The sequence below is a fragment of the Abramis brama genome, assembly GCF_963993115.1.
Source record: "Abramis brama genome assembly, chromosome: 2".
In the NCBI taxonomy this organism is placed as follows: domain Eukaryota; kingdom Metazoa; phylum Chordata; class Actinopteri; order Cypriniformes; family Leuciscidae; genus Abramis; species Abramis brama.
The window spans coordinates 35,363,343-35,379,606 of NC_139964.1; the positions used below are offsets into that span (position 1 = coordinate 35,363,343).

At 35.1% G+C, this 16,264-nt stretch overlaps 1 long non-coding RNA gene across 1 annotated transcript; it reads left to right on the plus strand.

The window, feature by feature from the left end:
• The first annotated feature begins 358 nt into the window (after positions 1 to 358).
• Positions 359 to 2,483, plus strand: LOC311078359. Its single transcript, XR_014605143.1, has 2 exons — positions 359 to 391; positions 445 to 2,483. It is a non-coding gene; the product is annotated as an uncharacterized lncRNA (long non-coding RNA).
• Positions 2,484 to 16,264: the final 13,781 nt, after the last annotated feature.

The following is a 16,264-nucleotide window of genomic DNA, read 5'->3' on the forward strand; positions in this document are numbered from 1 at the left end:
GCTGGAACGTTATCTTAAGGTTAGCATAACGTTGCTGGAACGTTAGCATAACGTTGCTGGAACATTGTCTTAACGTTTGCATAACGTTATCTTAAGGTTAGCATAACATTGCTGGAACATTATCTTAAGGTTTGCATAACGTTACTGGAACATTATCTTAAGGTTAGCGTAACGTTGCTAGAACGTTAGCACAACATTGCTGGAACATTCTTAAGGTTAGCATTACGTTCATGGAATGTTATCTTAAGGTTAGCATAATGTTAATGGAACGTTATCTTAAGGTTTGCATAACGTTGCTGGAACATTAGCACAACATTGTTGGAACATTATCTTAAGGTTTGCATAACATTGCTGGAACGTTAGCACAACATTGCTGGAACATTATCTTAAGGTTAGCATAACGTTGCTGGAACGTTAGCACAACATTGCTGGAACATTCTTAAGGTTAGCATAACGTTCATGGAATATTATCTTAAGGTTAGCATAATGTTTATGGAATGTTATCTTAAGGTTTGCATAACGTTGCTGGAACATTATCTTAAGGTTAGCATAACGTTGCTGGAACGTTAGAACAACATTGCTGGAACATTTTTAAGGTTAGCATAACGTTCATGGAATGTTATCTTAAGGTTAGCATAATGTTTATGGAACGTTATATTAAGGTTTGCATAACGTTGCTGGAACGTTATCTTAAGGTTAGCATAATGTTCATGGAACATTATCTTAAGGTTTGCATAACGTTGCTGGAACGTTATATTAAGGTTAGCATAACGTTGCCGGAACGTTAGCACAACATTGCTGGAACATTCATAAAGGTTAGCATAACGTTCATGGAATGTTATCTTAAGGTTAGCATAACATTGCCATAATGTTGCTGGAACATTAGCATAACGTTGCTGGAACATTATCTTAAGGTTAGCATAACGTTGCCAGAACATTAGCACAACATTGCTGGAACATTCTTAAGGTTAGTATAACGTTCATGGAATGTTATCTTAAGGTTAGCATAACATTCATGCAACATTATCTTAAGGTTAGCATAACATTGCAAGAACATTGGCATAACATTGCTGGAACATTAGCATAACATTGCTAGAACATCATCTTAAGGTAAGCATAACGTTCCTGCAACGTTCTTTCCCCCAAAATGTTATTAACAATACAACATTCAAAGAACATTAAAATGTCCACTTTCTTTCAAGTTAAAATGTTATTTTAAGGTATAAAAAAATTCTGCACCATTCGTCCAACTTAATTTTTTTATTAACACAACCATGTGAATTATAAGCACACACTTTTACAGCACATCAAAAAGTAGAAAATTTCATGATTATCATACATTTTAAACGCTACATTATAGCTTAAAAAACAACAACAAATATTTTCATATAAACATTTAAATGAAATGAAAACGGTGTTTAAGAGTTAGTTCACCAAAAAAAAAATTGTCAGTAATCACTCTCCCTCATGTTATTCTAACCCCGTAAGACTGCTGTTCATTTTCAGAACACAAATGAAGATATTTTTGATGAAATCTGAGAGCTGGCTCACTCCTCTACTAAAAGCGACCTGAGATTGAATGCATTGAAAAGCCCTCACACTACTCGTATACTGGGAGAGAGATAAGACAAAAGAGCTGCACGATTCATCTTTAAAAAAATGTGATCTCGATTCAAACGCCCACACGATCTGCTACCATTTCGTCTGTCTATTAAACCTTTGACAAAATCATATCGCAACATTTAAAGCTGTGCTGACTAGGGCTGAAACGATTAGTCGACATTGTCGACAACGTCGACAATAAAAAATTGTCGACAAATATCTTTGTTGTTGAGTAGTCGTTTGATCCCACGTGACCTAATGTAAGGGCCTGCAATATCGTGATTTGACCGCTACGGCGCTGTAGCGCTAGAGTGTAATGCAGCCGTTACAAATGCGGTAGAAGAAAACACAGCGCGAATTATGACGGAGTGCAAACGAATCCGAACCTGATCCGAACTAGCAAGGTGTGTGAAAGTTTCACAAAACTTCAAACCAAGAATATACTGTCGTGTGTAATACATGCAAGGCAAAACTTGCTTTTCACGGGAGCGCAACATGCATGTTAAAGCACTTAAAGAGGAAACACCCCGGCACGAGACGAGCCGGTGAGAGCTGAATGTTCTCCAGCTGGAGTTAAATAACTAGCAGTAAATCTCTTTTTAGAGAATGCAATACTACTAATACTAGCAATAATATTAACAATAATAATATAATTACAGTAATGTGATGATTTATTTTTGCATAGAATAAAGCTTGATCGAGCTTAGGAGTCAGAGCTGTTTTTATTATTGTAACACTATTAGGTATTACAGTCTTATCACTTGCCTGTATTTTGTTCTATATTCATGAAGACTTACACAAGGAGATGTTATGAAGAATATCATGTCAGTTACTTTTTTATTCTGTAAATTAAAAGGTGAATGAGTGTCTCTGTCAGCTCAGCTCAATTGTCATGTCATTTTTTATTCTTATAATAATAATAATTGTTTGCAGTTTAAGTTTTTCTGTAATGCAGCTTATTATTTTTTTTGTTTAGTTTTTCTATTGAAAGAGAACAGAATATTTAACCAATGCTTAGAGAGCATTTGTGTGTGATTTGAGTTGGACAGAAATCTGAAAACTTAAAGAGAATGACCTGTTTAGTTGCTCAAAGTTCATTAAAACAACCATTTCAAAAGCTGAAGTGATTTTCTTTTTTTATATTAGTTAGAATATGTATAACTCAGTGTTTTAACTAATTGAAAAAGCTGAATAATCGTTCCAAACTTAATGATTAGTCGGCGAAATAATCGACGATTAGTCGATTAATCGTTCTAATAATCGTTAGATTAATCGATTATCAAAATAATCGTTTGTTGCAGCCCTAGTGCTGACCCAGAGTCGTCATGAAACAGCTTCACAAACAATCTTTTCAACCTCATAGTATCATTATTTCTGTGATACAATAGTTCAAATTATCATAGAAGTACTTGGATAAAAGTTTCAATTTCAAATATAAACACTGATGTTTATGATAACGATCAAAATAGAGTAAAGCCCCAATCACACCTAACGCGTTTTTCCGGTTTGAAAAAGCGAGGAGCACAGCAATGCCTCAATCACACAGAACGAGCAGTGAACTGCGTTTTTTTGTTGCTAGGCAAACACTGAAACAGCTGTCCTGTCAGTCAAGTAAACGTCAAATCAGCCTTTTATTAACTTCGTTTATTTTCTGTTAACATTGTGGTAGTTACGATCGTGAAGTTGTTAAGCTCCTGGTAACCCGCGAGAGCACCACAAGTTTACCCTCCATCATCACATTCTCTGGTGTTCACTACAACGGAAGACCCGCCTCTCCATTCATTCGATTCGAGTTGATTTTATTTTCAACTCCAAAAACATGAGGCGCAGCCGGCGGTTAAACGCGAGGCGCCTGGGGCGCATAAACAGCGCGCAGAACGTGCACTGCCATAGGAAATCAATTGAAAAAAGGCGCCTCTCACTTCCAAAAATGCGTTAGGTGTGATTGGCCCCTTAAAATAACGCATTTATCGATCATATTGTTTCGCCACAAGATGGGGACAAGTGCCTGTTACAAAATGTATTTGTTATCGAATCATTTATTAAAGAGAATGTAGTACTAACTGTATGATGCTTCTGAAATAAGTCAGAAAGATGTGATGAATTGTTTTTGTAAATATGACTTATCTTATACATCATTTAGCCTATACAGTCTGTATTTAAGTGTATGATTTAACATTTTCTGATGGTCTAGTGTTAAAAAATAAAATAAAAAATCGCAATATCGAATTGCAATTCTTAAAAAAAATCGTAATACCAGCAGTATCAGCACCCAAGTATCGTGATAGTATCGAATCGGGAGATAGTTGTATCGTCCCGGCCCTAGAGTTCACTAGAGCAGCGAGAAGATGACGCATATGGGTCTCGATGTAGTGCGGAACTTTTGTGAACTCACTCAGAGGCCCACACATAAGAAAATTAATACATTTTTGCACACAAAAATTATTGTCATCACTTGATGAACTTGAGGTTGAGCCAGTCACTTGGACTATTTTAACAATGTCTTTACTAACTTTCTGGGCAGAAAAGGCAGAATGAAATTGCCTAGAAGACTATGGAGGAGTGAGCCAGCTCTCATATTTCATCAAAAATATCTTAATTTGTGTTCTGAAGATTAACGGAAGTCTTAAAGGATAATTCCGGTATTTAGCACTTTAAGACTCTTTTCTGGTTTGTTTTGGATGAACTAGAGCGGTGGACGATGGGTCCTGTCTCGACTCTTGACTCGTTTAGAGTCGCCTTTGACGGCTTCAGAGTCGCTGGCTACCGGCATGCACAAACATGTCCTTAAAACAACCCTTAACGTTCGTTGTCAAAACTGTGCAACTCACCGAGTGGTTAGTGGTGTTCATTGATGTTCCAAAACAAGTAGCGTAGCGAAATACAGTTTCTGTCGTGTTTTATTTGGCATTTTGTAAAATCCCATTGATTTCTGTTGGAGGACTCATTGCTCGTTGATATTACTGCGCTTCAGACTCAAATATCGAGCGGTTGTGAGGTATCTGAAAAAATAGTTCCACTATAGCAAATAACACGGATTGAAATCATACATTGTGCTAATATATTTGTTTTTAATCATCAACGAACACCACTAACCAGTCGGTGAGTTGCAGTTTTGAAAACGAACGTTAAGGGTTGTTTTAAGGACATGTTAGTGTATGCCTGTAGCCAGCCACTCTGAAGCGGTCAAAGGCGACTCTAAACGAGTCAAGAGTCGAGACAGGACCCATCGTCCACCACTCTAGTTCATCCAAAACAAACCAGAAAATAGACTCAAAGTGCTAAATACCGGAATTATCCTTTAAAGGATTAGTTCACCCTAAAATGAAAATTTCCTACTAATTTACTCACCCCAATGCCATCCAAGATATCCATGTTTTTCTTTCCTCAGTGGGTGAGAAATTATGTTTTTTGAGGAAAACATTTCTGGATTTTTCTTCTAACAATGTACTTCATTGGTTACCATCGTTTTTAAGTCCAAATTAATGCAGTTTCAAAAGTCTTTGAAGTGTTTAAACGGGCTGTACGCGATCACAGCTAAAGAAGAGGTTGTTATCTAGCGAAAAGATAGGTAATTTTTTTAAAAATATATAATTTAAAGACTTTTTACCTTCAATAGTTCAGATTGAGCTGATCAACAAATGGACAGGGAACTACGTCATCACGTTGAAAGGTCACAACGGCACCGGCAGAAGTACCGCCCCACTGTTTACAATGCGACCGTACGTAGGAGGATAGTTCAAATAGTATTGTTTGCTATTATATATATAGTAATAGTATTCAGTGAATATGAATAGTAAATGAATAACATTCTGATGAATATGAATAGTAGCTCAAATAGTATTGCCGGCGCGACCTTTCAACGTGATGACGTAGTTCCCTGTCCGTTTGTTGATCAGCTCAATCCGAACTATTGAAGGTAAAAAGTCTATTAATTATTAAAAAATTTTAAAATGACCTATCGTTTCGCTAGATAACAACCTCTTCTTCAGCTGTGATCGCGTACAGCCCGTTTAAACACTTCAAAGACTTTTGAAACTGCATTGATTTTTTGCTTAAAAACGATGGTCACCAATGAAGTCTGTTGTTAGAAGAAAAATCCAGAAATGTTTTCCTCAAAAAACATAATTTCTCTCCCACTGAGGAAAGAAAGACATGGATATCTTGGATGGCATTGGGGTGAGTAAATTATTCGGAAATTTTCATTTTGGGGTGAACTAATCCTTTAAGGGGTTGGAACAACATTAGGGTGTATAAATTACTGACAGAATATACATTTTTGGGTGAACTAACCCTTAAATATAAGTAGTGTGGGGGTGCCAAACTAGCACTGTGGTCCAGTCTCTTCGTGCTGTGATCCAGTCTCTTCATGCCCCATCTGGAAAGTGAACAGATTGACTGATGTTACTAATGGTGATTTATTATTTCATAAACATTTAATAATAACAGTGTGACTACTCCATAAATGTTAACCCTTAAGTTATTTAGGCTGTGCTTTGAGTACTATAAATATTAAACCACACAAGATTAAAATGTAGTTTACAAATGTTATACAATGGAAAGGTTCAATAACACATTGTAAAGGATTAGCTACACCTGAAAATGAAAACTTCTATCAATGAGGGGAAAAGTAAGATAATGTGCATCAAAATTCTTTACCTGCTAAACTTTTCTAATTTGTACTAATTTGCCATACTATGGAAGTAGGAATATAATACTTTCAATTGTATGACAATAGCAGCATTGAGAAATGTCTTCTGAAGCTATTATAATAAAATTATAAAAATCTATAAACCAGGGCTTGGCATTAACCCTGGTCTTGTAAGTTATTTGTCCTTTGGACAAATAAATCGTTCATTCACTTGTAAAAAAAAGAAAAAGAAAAAAAAGCAGCTTGTCCAGGAATATATATTTTTTTAAGTAACTTAAGGTTATTAATCGGTGTGTAACGTTAACAGTCAAGTTAACGTTACGTTACCTGCGAATTAAGCGGTTGCGTGACATTCATGTTAATACTAATGTTAGGCATAAATGGCATTATAAAACCCCAATTTGCCCTCCAGGTGGGCATTCCGTCACGTGAAAACTATGAATTAACCGTCCAGTGAATATTTTTAAGTTAATTACTTTTAAGATAATTTATAGTTTACTTCCATTCACATTGAAAAATTGCCAGCAAAACCTTTACAAAACCTCTAATCAACACATAAGATTAAAAGCCTAAACTTTACAGCTAAAGTCTAATCAACCTAACCTTACCTAAAGTAACGTTAACTTAAGTTAGTTAACGTTAGCCTAAAAGTTGAGATGCTAACTGACTTTTCCCGAAGACGCACTACACCATTTCTATAAAGTAAATATTCAACGGAAGCGTGTCATTTACATGAAAGAATGTGTCAGAAACATTTGTATGTACTATTTGTGTAATTTTGGTGACTAAACTTACCTGAAATTAGCGAAGACAACAGTGAGAGACGGAGCTGCTGCTTGTCGTCACTTGAGCTTCTCGTCAGTTGAGCTTCCCGCCCGTTTCTATAGCAACTCCAGTTCAAATCTGGTTCAAATGCAACTCGAGTGCGCGCGCCAATTAAAAGACGTAGAAGTCTCGCGTCATTTACATAAAAGAAGAATTGATGGAGGGAATTATTTGATAATCAGATAAAATATCCTGAAATGTGAGGTTAACATTTAAGTGTATAGGCTAGTGGCCATCACCAAACTGTAAACGGAATGAGTATATGAAGCATGAGTGTAAAACAATGTACAATTTATATAATAGGTTATAATAGGCTATAATATAATGTAAAATATAATAGCCTATTATATTACATAGCTTTATTGAAAACTAAACATGATATAAGGCATGAATATATTTTGTGAAATACCGGTATACACAATATGTAGGCTACACATTTACAGATGTAACATGAGGAACAATTTAAAAGATTTATGTTCAATGTATTTTGAAATAATATATTTTCAAAATGTATTTCAATATATTTAACAGTGCTTCACATATGTGAATAGCATATCTATCTATACATCTATAAATTATGGGAAGGTCTGTCTGTCTGTCTGTTAACAACATTTTCAAACTTGACAGGTTTTTTGCTACGGGCACAAGTAAGTGCAGTGTAAAGTTTGACATAGTTTGGATTAGAAATGTAAAAGATATTGTTAAATATATGGGTAAAAGAAGGTAATTGTTTAAAAATAAACATTCTGGCATAAACACTCTGTCAGCTACACTGTTTACTTCTGAATATTGTTTTTTATTCACAGCTTTTCTCAGAGTTCACTGTGTAGCCTGCCTGAATCGTGTAGTTAAATTTTCCTTGGTGCTTTCTTCCATGCATAAATAAAAATGTCACTGAACCTTTGCTGTGTAATTGTAACAATCAGCACTCAAACACACCTAAACAACAATTATTAAAAACACACACAAAAACTGATTTTGCACGGGCACTTTGCCATCATTTGTAGTAGCTATTCACACACTGTTTGCTCAAGCGTAGCGTTTTCTCTGAGTTCACTGTGTAGCCTGCTCCCTGAATCATCACGCTTACTCATTAGTGGATGTTCTGAATCTGTAAGTCAGCTATGCTGTTTACTTATGAATATTATATTTCATTCTGGTGTGCTTAACGTTATCACTACTGTGTAATAGTAGCTTATGCTATTCACCAACTAAACATATCCTATTCAATGCGTTCACAATTCTCTTTCACGGGCATCATTTGTAGTAGCCTTTTCACAAACTGTTTTTACTCAAGCGTAGCGTTTTCTCAGACTTCACTGTGTAGTCTGCTCCCTGCATTGTGTAGTTCAATTTTCCACATGTTTTATGTCATTATTTCAGGATCAGTATTTGCTTTCTACCATACACAAATAAAAATGTCACTGAACTTTTGCTGTGTAATTGTAACAAGGAGCACTCAAACACACCAAAACAACAATTACTAAAAACACTAAAAAAAAACTGATTTTGCACAGGCATTTTGCACTAGTTAATATTAATTTATTAATAGGCTATATAGTGCTGGTTTATTGGGGTGATGTTATAAACTACTGTGATGTTTAAAATGATTATATGGATATAGTCATTATACAAATCTAGTGATTGTAAACTAATGTTAAGAAGCGCACATTTGTTAACGAGTGTACTTAACATTGAGAATGTTCAGCAAACAACATGTTCCCAGAACGTTTTATGATAGCCTAAATATAACATTCAGAAAATCAACGTTATGAGAACTTTCATCCATCACAACATAACGTCATAAAGACGTTTCAAGAACCTTGTTCTAAGAACATTTTCTATCAACGTTATGAGAACGTTCATCCATCACAACATAACGTCATAAAGACGTTCCAAGAACCTTGTTCTAAGAACGTTTTCTATCAACGTTATGAGAACGTTCATCCATCACAACATAACGTCATAAAGACGTTCCAAGAACCTTGTTCTAAGAACGTTTTCTATCAACTTTATGAGAACGTTCATCAATCACAACATAACATCATAAAGACGTTCCAAGAACCTTGTTCTAAGAACATTTTCTATCAACGTTATGAGAACTTTCATTAATCACAACATAATGTCATAAAGACGTTCCAAGAACCTTGTTCTAAGAACGTTTTCTATCAACGTTATGAGAACTTTCATCAATCACAAATAATATCATAAAGACGTTCCAAGAACCTTGTTCTAAGAACATTTTCTATCAACGTTATGAGAACTTTCATTAATCACAACATAATGTCATAAAGACGTTCCAAGAACCTTGTTCTAAGAACATTTTCTATCAACGTTATGAGAACTTTCATTAATCACAACATAATGTCATAAAGACGTTCCAAGAACCTTGTTCTAAGAACATTTTCTATCAACGTTATGAGAACTTTCATTAATCACAACATAATGTCATAAAGACGTTCCAAGAACCTTGTTCTAAGAACATTTTCTATCAACGTTATGAGAACTTTCATCAATCACAACATAATGTCATAAAGACGTTCCAAGAACCTTGTTCTAAGAACGTTTTCTATCAACGTTATGAGAACTTTCATCAATCACAAATAATATCATAAAGACGTTCCAAGAACCTTGTTCTAAGAACGTTTTCTATCAACGTTATGAGAACTTTCATCAATCACAAATAATATCATAAAGACGTTCCAAGAACCTTGTTCTAAGAACGTTTTCTATCAATGTTATGAGAACGTTCATCCATCACAACATAACATCATAAAGACGTTCCAAGAACCTTGTTCTAAGAACGTTTTCAATCAACGTTATGAGAACTTTCATCAATCACAAATAACGTCATAAAGACGTTCCAAGAACCTTGTTCTAAGAACGTTTCAATCAACGTTATGAGAACTTTCATCAATCACAAATAATATCATAAAGACGTTCCAAAAACCTTGTTCTAAGAACATTTTCTATCAACGTTATGAGAACTTTCATCCATCACAACATAACGTCATAAAGACGTTCCAATAACCTTGTTCTAAGAACATTTTCTATCAACGTTATGAGAACTTTCATCCAGCACAAATAACGTCATAAAGACGTTCCAAGAACCTTGTTCTAAGAATGTTTTCTATCAACTTTATGAGAACGTTCATCAATCACAACATAACATCATAAAGACGTTCCAAGAACCTTGTTCTAAGAACATTTTCTATCAACGTTATGAGAACTTTCATTAATCACAACATAACATCATAAAGACGTTCCAAGAACCTTGTTCTAAGAACGTTTTCTATCAACGTTATGAGAACTTTCATCAATCACAAATTAATAATATAAAGACGTTCCAAGTACCTTGTTCTAAGAACGTTTTCTATCAACGTTATGAGAACTTTCATCAATCACAAATAATATCATAAAGACGTTCCAAGAACCTTGTTCTAAGAACGTTTTCTATCAATGTTATGAGAACGTTCATCCATCACAAATAATATCATAAAGACGTTCCAAGAACCTTGTTCTAAGAACGTTTTCTATCAATGTTATGAGAACGTTCATCCATCACAACATAACGTCATAAAGACGTTCCAAGAACCTTGTTCTAAGAACGTTTTCTATCAACGTTATGAGAACTTTCATCAATCACAAATAACGTCATAAAGACGTTCCAAGAACATTGTTCTAAGAACGTTTTCTATCAACGTTATGAGAACGTTCATCCATCACAAATAATATCATAAAGACGTTCCAAAAACCTTGTTCTAAGAACGTTTTCTATCAACGTTATGAGAACGTTCATCAATCACAAATAACGTCATAAAGACGTTCCAAGAACCTTGTTCTAAGAACGTTTTCTATCAACGTTATGAGAACTTTCATCCATCACAACATAACGTCATAAAGACATTCCAAGAACCTTGTTCTAAGAACATTTTCTATCAACGTTATGAGAACGTTCATCCATCACAACATAACGTCATAAAGACGTTCCAAGAACCTTGTTCTAAGAACGTTTTCTATCAACGTTATGAGAACTTTCATCAATCACAAATAACGTCATAAAGACGTTCCAAGAACATTGTTCTAAGAACGTTTTCTATCAACGTTATGAGAACGTTCATCCATCACAAATAATATCATAAAGACGTTCCAAAAACCTTGTTCTAAGAACGTTTTCTATCAACGTTATGAGAACGTTCATCAATCACAACATAACATCATAAAGACGTTCCAAGAACCTTGTTCTAAGAACGTTTTCTATCAACGTTATGAGAACTTTCATCAATCACAAATAATATCATAAAGACGTTCCAAGAACCTTGTTCTAAGAACGTTTTCTATCAATGTTATGAGAACGTTCATCCATCACAACATAACATCATAAAGACGTTCCAAGAACCTTGTTCTAAGAACGTTTTCTATCAACGTTATGAGAACCTTCATCCATCACAACATAACGTCATAAATATGTTCCAAGAAACTTGTTCTAAGAACGTTTTCAATCAACGTTATGAGAACTTTCATCCATCACAACCTAACGTCATAAAGACGTTCCAAGAACCTTGTTCTAAGAATATTTTCTATCAACGTTATGAGAACATTCATCAATCACAACATAACATCATAAAGACGTTCCAAGAACCTTGTTCTAAGAACGTTTTCTATCAACGTTATGAGAACGTTCATCAATCACAAATAACGTCATAAAGACGTTCCAAGAACCTTGTTCTAAGAACGTTTTCTATCAACGTTATAAGAACGTTCATCCATCACAACATAACATCATAAAGACGTTCCAAGAACCTTGTTCTAAGAACGTTTTCTATCAACGTTATGAGAACTTTCATCAATCACAAATAACGTCATAAAGACGTTCCAAGAACCTTGTTCTAAGAATGTTTTCTATCAACGTTATGAGAACATTCATCAATCACAACATAACATCATAAAGACATTCCAAGAACCTTGTTCTAAGAACGTTTTCTATCAACGTTATGAGAACTTTCATCAATCACAACATAACATCATAAAGACATTCCAAGAACCTTGTTCTAAGAACGTTTTCTATCAACGTTATGAGAACTTTCATCAATCACAAATAATATCATAAAGACGTTCCAAGAACCTTGTTCTAAGAACGTTTTCTATCAGTGTTATGAGAACGTTCATCCATCACAACATAACGTCATAAAGACGTTCCAAGAACCTTGTTCTAAGAACATTTTTTATTAACGTTATGAGAACGTTCATCCATCACAACATAACGTCATAAAGACGTTCCAAGAACCTTGTTCTAAGAACGTTTTCTATCAACGTTATGAGAACTTTCATCAATCACAAATAACATCATAAAGACGTTCCAAGAACCTTGTTCCAAGAACGTTTTCTATCAACGTTATGATAACGTTCATCAATCACAACATAACATCATAAAGACGTTCCAAGAACCTTGTTCTAAGAACGTTTTCTATCAACGTTATGAGAACTTTCATCAATCACAAATATTGTCATAAAGACTTTCCAAGAACCTTGTTCTAAGAACGTTTTCTATCAACGTTATGAGAACGTTCATCAATCACAAATAACATCATAAAGACGTTCCAAGAACCTTGTTCTAAGAACGTTTTCTATCAACGTTATGAGAACGTTCATCCATCACAACATAACATCATAAAGACGTTCCAAGAACCTTGTTCTAAGAACGTTTTCTATCAACGTTATGAGAATGTTCATCAATCACAACATAACATCATAAAGACGTTCCAAGAACCTTGTTCTAAGAACGTTTTCTATCAACGTTATGAGAACGTTCATCAATCACAAATAACGTCATGAAGACGTTCCAAGAACCTTGTTCTAAGAACGTTTTCCATCAACGTTATGAGAACCGTTCATCAATCACAAATAACGTAAAAAAAAACGTTCCAAGAACCTTGTTCTAAGAACGTTTTCCATCAACGTTATGAGAACCGTTCATCAATCACAAATAACGTCAAAAAAACGTTCCAAGAACCTTGGTCTAAGAACGTTTTCTATCAACGTTATGAGAACGTTCATCCATCACAACATAACGTCATAAAGACGTTCCAAGAACCTTGTTCTAAGAACGTTTTATATCAACGTTATGAGAACGTTCATCAATCACAAATAACGTCATAAAGACGTTCCAAGGACCTTGTTCTAAGAACGTTTTCTATCAACGTTATGAGAATGTTCATCAATCACAAATAACGTCATAAAGACGTTCCAAGAACCTTGTTCTAAGAACGTTTTCTATCAACGTTATGAGAACGTTCATCAATCAAAAATAACGTCATAAAGACGTTCCAAGAACCTTGTTCTAAGAACGTTTTTTTCTCAACGTTACAAGAACGTTAATAACGTTGTATGAACGTTCCGAAAACATTATTTTAATCACGTTTTGTACTAACATTTACACAACTTTTAAAGAACGTTAGTGAAAGTTCTGGGAACGTTCCCTGTTAGCTGGGCAGAGTGCATGACAGCTGTTTTAAAGAGAGCGTGAACAAATATGAGGAACACGTAGTGGAAGTGGCACTGTAAGTAGGCAGAGGAGAAAGAAAGACAGCGATTAACTAAACACAATGCTTCTGTCAAGACAGACAGGAAAAGTCTGACAGCTTGTCGTTCTCTTTTTGTCTGAAGCGTGACTTGACGTCTCTAACTAATTATAATCTTGTGTTGTCATAGCAGGCAGTGATGTAAAAGGCTGAAAAACTTTCCAGATGCAAATGGGTGTTTCTTTAACTATGGGCACTTTTAAATCCAACAAAAAAAAAAAAAAAAAAAAGTGTTAGTTCACATTAAACAATCTTGTTTTAATTTTAAAAAAGATTTGTTTCAATGTGATCTTCCTAAAAATATGAATGATTGCATGTACTGTAGAATCATTATGATAAACGTAAAAATCATTATAGCATTTGTTGTGTGAAATTGATTTTTTATCGTTACACAGATTATGCCTGTCCCTCAGTTCTGGTGTGATACCATAACCATAAAGGTTTTGCTACTAATAAAGGCTAGAAGTGACCTTATTTACTATAGGACCCAACAGTGCTGGTAAAGAGCAAGAATATGATGAAATATGAGACTTGAAGAAAATATGGTACGGGAAATATGTGGTCTGTGAAAAGTGGACAACTCAAGGGAAATATCACTTGCGAACAGAATATTTTCACTGCGAGTCATATCATATTATGCTATAGCCTTGTTAAATAAAAAAGGTTTACATTTTTTTTTTTTTTTGTGCATTTAATGGTGGTTTGAGATGAAAATGCAATTTGTTTATAACAGGGGGAGGGGGGGGGGGGGTCTTTTAGTTTTTCATTTAGTAGAAAAATTAAACTAGTGTGTTTCTAGTTATAGAGTTGTAAATGTGTTTCATTTTAGGCCAAGGGTGCCTGAACGCTTGAATTTAAGGTTTGGGTCTTTCTGTGACTCTACTATAACTTTAACTCTACTAAAGCCCTATAACTTCTTGTTTCTTATGCAATCATGGCAGCATTTTCATTATATTTTACAGTCTTCAAGATGATCCACTTGAGCAAACCTCAATGCTTTAGATAGCAGCATAAATCTTCTGCCGAATCTCTTGTGGACTCTTTGTTTTGAATAGCCCATCAAAAGTGTATAAAAGGGATTTCATCTAATCAGAGCAATCAAAGCACATTTTCAGAGGCCATATACTCATATAAGCCAAACTAATAAAGACATTTGTGTCTGCCATAGACATTCTAAAACACATAGATAACACATTTAGAAGTTATTTACACCTATAGACTGCATATGTGCATAAATATTCATGGTATTAATTGATGAGTGTAGGTGTGATGACAGTTTACATTAGCATGTAAGGCTCTTGATACTACCACATCAGAATTTTACACACAAAAAACAAATATGCGAATTTATACATGGATTAAGGTTCAAAAAACAAAATAAACGATGGTCAAACATTGATAATAAAGATATAACCACAAATTATGCACACAGGAGGATGAAGATTGAAACACTACTGGCACTGGTGCCAGAAGCAGCAAGACTTAAAGAGTTCAGGAAGGAAGAAATAATGAGCCAGTGAGGGAAAAAGAGATAAAGAGAGAAAGTAAAGGTACCCCAGGGGATTTTAACATTTGATTGTGGTTGTGCATCATTAGATTCTCCTGATGTCTAATTACAGTGCTATTGGCTTTGCTGTGATTCTTGTACCGATGCTGAGGGAGTTACTGTACAATGGAACAGAACAGTGATGGCTTCAGTATATGAAATTATGCCAATAATGTAGTATGTACATACAACATCCCTCACTGCGCCTCCATTTACTTGATAGACAACAGGAACTTTCATATCTTTAATTGGCTGAAATTATCATTCCTATATATTTCCATTTCCAGTGTGCAAAAAATACGTTTTAACAAATATTTTTTATAGATAAAAAATAGTTTTTTTTAAGAATCCAAACAACATTCAGCCCCATTTATAGTTTCAATGTATGGAGAAAATGAGAGATAGTAAATAGTTTCAGAATTTTTATTTTAGGGGAAAATTTCCCCCTAATTTGGGGATCAGACTCCTCCAAAACACCCCTTCGCCCCAAATTTGCTTCTATAACATGCAGAAAACCAACGAGGGTTGTGACGCAGGTCTCTTAACTTATCAGAGCTGATTTTATTCTGCTACCTCTGTGCAACAGGGCAAAGCAAATCTGTCATTGTATGTGGGCTGCCACTGTAGAGCACTCCCTTAGGGCACTACAAAGCCACTCTTGGAACACTACAGGGGATACAGCTTTCATGCATTAGGCTGCTGGCCCGCACACTAATCAAGCCTTATGCGCAACATCCCTCTAAGTGCAGTCCCATTTCACTCTTGTTCCACTATGAGTCATGTGTCGCTTCTCTCCCATGTTTTTAATTCCATAAACTCCTCCTTTCCAACCACACTCTGTACTTCCTCCTTATCCTACTCTTCCCCCGCCACTGTCTTTTTGTTGTTGCTTTTTCATTCATTTTCTTAGACGACTGTACCACGACCCAGATGCTGTCAGTCATGGCATTCACTTGGCTTACTGTTGGCGATAGGGTAATATACATGAGACATGAAAACCATCACACACACTCACGTCCAGCTGGTAGCTGTAGGTGGAGCGGGGAAAGCCTGTTCGTG